Raw genomic sequence first — 3,407 nt, 5'->3', positions numbered from 1 at the left:
CCTTAGATAGTGCCTATTTCTGTACTGAATAGTTAATGTTCCATACTGAAAGAAATTCTGCTTTGAATTTTTACTAAAGATTTCCTAGTGTTCATATTTTATGCATTTAACTTCATGCAGAATAGTTTATTTTTTTGCAAAAACAAGGTGAAATTCCAATTGTATTTTCATGCTTTCCCACAAAAATGCAGATTTGTAAAAAATAAAACTTACATCATTGTATGCTTTTATTTTTTAATGCTTTCTAAATGTAGATTGTCATGTGATATTAAAGAAACAATTGTAGGTAAGGTTCAGAGTTACACTGCCCTTCATGGCTAAGTGATTTCTTTCTTGGGCTTTTTTGGTTTTTATTTTCCTGTATCTGGCATACTTCTACCACATTGTTCTTTGAAAAATAAAGAAGTAAGACAGTGTTACTTAAATGTCTCTCAGAACATCATGAGTAAACAGATCTTGTGTTTTTGTACATGTTTCATCCTGAGAATGTCTGAAGCACTTCAGCTGAAAAGTATGTTAAGTATTTTTAATTATGTTAAAATTATTATATTCTCTGCAAGCAGTATACAAAGAAGAAATGGAGTCAGGGTAGTGATACATCATGGAGGGGTAGCTAGATTACAGAGAATCAATGTGTTCAACTTTGAGACTATGAAATGTCAATGGAAACCTGGGACAGAGAGAAAAGATCTAACTTTTTGCTTGACACTTTTTTTCTGGAGGGGAGAGTACTGACACAAACCATAAGGGTTTAGTTGTTCAGGCATTACTGTGTGAGAAAAACCTTTTATAAATCTTCTGCAGCCCATGCTTTGACTAATACTGTGGAGCAGGACATACCTGCTACAATCCCTTAAATATTTGTTCTTGGGGTTAGAAGGCCCTCAGAAACACCATCCTCTGCAAGAGGAGGTGGACTACAACGGGAGGGGGGAAACTGAAAGAAATCATCTAGAAAATGACATTAAGATTCCAGAAATGTAGAGCTGGATACATGTCATAAATATTAGCAGTATAACCAGTAAAGACAAAGAGATTGGATTTACAACCTGCCCTTCACTACCTGAAGGACTCTCAGAGCATTATACTGTCTCCTTTCCCTTCTCCTCCCACAACAGACACCCTATGAGGTGGGTGGGGCTCAGAGAGCTCTGACAGAAATTGCTCTTGAGAGAACAACTCTGACTGACCCAATGTCACTTCAGCAGTTGCATGAGGAGGAGTGCAGAATCAAACCCGGTTCTCCCAGTTAAGAGTCTGTGCACTTAGCCACTGCACCAAACTGGCTCTCTATATCAACAAGAACTATCTTAGCCATTTGATGAAATGCCAACAAGGACAGTGCAAAGTGAACTTCCTTTGGGGAGGGGAAGTTTTCTGTAGTGATGCCATGGTGTTGGAATCCCCTCTCCCTTGTGGCCACCCACAGTACTGTACTGCCAGTGGTAGGGGACATAGAAGACCTGTGATGCTGATCTCTGTCCAGGTAAGGCGTACATAGGAAATGGCAATCCTTGATAGTGTAATCTCAGCACTCTGAGCCCCACCCACCTCATAGGGTGTCTGTTGTGGGGAGGGGAAGGGAAAGGAGATTGTATGCTGTGAAAGGGGCAGGGGGGGTTGGAAAAACATTCCCATTTCTAACCATCTGCAAGGCTAAGAAAAACTACAAGCGGAAGTGTTTTAAAATAAATAATTGTTAAAATAATTGGCTATAATGTAATGACAGTGTGCCAGCTCCTGGTTAGCGGGGTTAATAATAAGCTTGCTTAATTCTGTATTCTCTTTTAAGCCTCTTTTGTTTGGAACAGCTGTTCAAAGAAAGCCTCTTTCATAGGGATGGCAGACAAACTGCACTGGGCTTCCAATTACCCAACAGCACTCAAGCACTAACAAGCAGGACCAGCAATTGCTGTTTGTTTGTTTTTTTTAAATTTGAAGAAAATCGTTCCTGTCATTTGCAGCAAAGGCATTCTTTGATTTCCTTTGCAACTGAGTTATTGTTCATGTTTTTATATGTACTGCTGCCCCAGTCCTAGCTGCACTTCAGTAAAAGAATGTGGTTTGACCCCATTCTAAGTTGCAGTGAGCATGTGTATAACATGTGCATTGAATAATTCTCATGTTATGTTCAAAACATACAGCTTAATGGGATTTAAGCCCCCCATTTATCCAGGTACTGGTTCCCAGTTTCATTTGTAGAGTGAATGTGTGTTGGCTTTTTCTTACAAAGAAATGTACATACAAGATACACTTGTGTTCATTATAACATGGACAGGGTTTTATAGTCTTCTGGAAATACTGATACTCTTCCCCCTCCTGAAAAAAATAACATGTAATGGCACCCACTTCAATTGGAAACTAGAACTCTTTTAGCAGTTGTGACTGCTAAAAGCAGTCTGCACAAGTGCTGCAGACTGCACAAGTGCTGTGTAAACAAAGGACTGTTAAAGGTTAATTCTTCACAGAAGCAGAGAGCCTTGAATGACAGGGTGTTCCAAGAGATCTGATTAGTTAACATCAACTGGGCAGAGAAAGACTTCTGAATTGGATGCTGAGGAGAGATACAGTCTGATTTCAGCCCTAGCTGGGAAGAGTTGAGGACTGACAGTTTCAGAATTCCGTCTTGACTGAGAGCAGTGTAATACAGACAGAAGAACGGGAAAGTTGGCAAGGCTCAGTGGGTAGATAGCTCTGAAAAATGCAGAGATCCCTAGTCTGGTGTGGTTACAAACTGCCTTTAGAGACCCTTAAGAGTCAGTTAAAAACTCAAGATGAGTACTAGTGTTTCAAGAAGAGAGTACCGGGAAGTGTGTGCCAGCTTTCTGAAGACCAAAAGAGAATACACAAAGAAAGTGTATTGGAGTGTTGGGGAAAATATAGGAACAAAAGACTCTTAAATGTAACTGTGAATAGCTAAGAAACTCTGATTAGCCTGAAATACAACTAAAGTCTGTGCATGTACTGGTTTTACCTCAGAGTTATCCATATTGAATTACCTCAGAAATTTCAGTCTCTGATTTCACCTGACCTTTCCCCTCTATGTTGAATAAAATACTTCGTTATTTTTGAATTTCAAAACGCCTCAAGTGCCATTTAAGTTGCTTACAGCAGGCTCCTGATCCTTCTCTCAGGTTCCTGGGCTGAGCCAAGATATCCTACTGTGACAGGGTGGGGCAGCCAGAGTTCTTCAGCAAAGAAGAAAACACATTACTAGGACGGCTCATTCAGTAAAGGGAAAGAAAAACATGGAGAATCTTGCCTCTGAGGGCAGGAAGTGGATGGGAGCTGCCATATCAGTAAAGATACAAACCAATGGATTGCTAGATCCACACATGGGATATTTTAGTTGTCAAAACAAACAGAAGGCTCAAAGCTTTGGAGAGGTCTAACAAATATTACTACAC

Source organism: Heteronotia binoei, unplaced genomic scaffold, assembly GCF_032191835.1.
Source record: "Heteronotia binoei isolate CCM8104 ecotype False Entrance Well unplaced genomic scaffold, APGP_CSIRO_Hbin_v1 ptg000813l, whole genome shotgun sequence".
NCBI lineage: Eukaryota > Metazoa > Chordata > Lepidosauria > Squamata > Gekkonidae > Heteronotia > Heteronotia binoei.
This window is presented reverse-complemented; position numbering follows the sequence as displayed.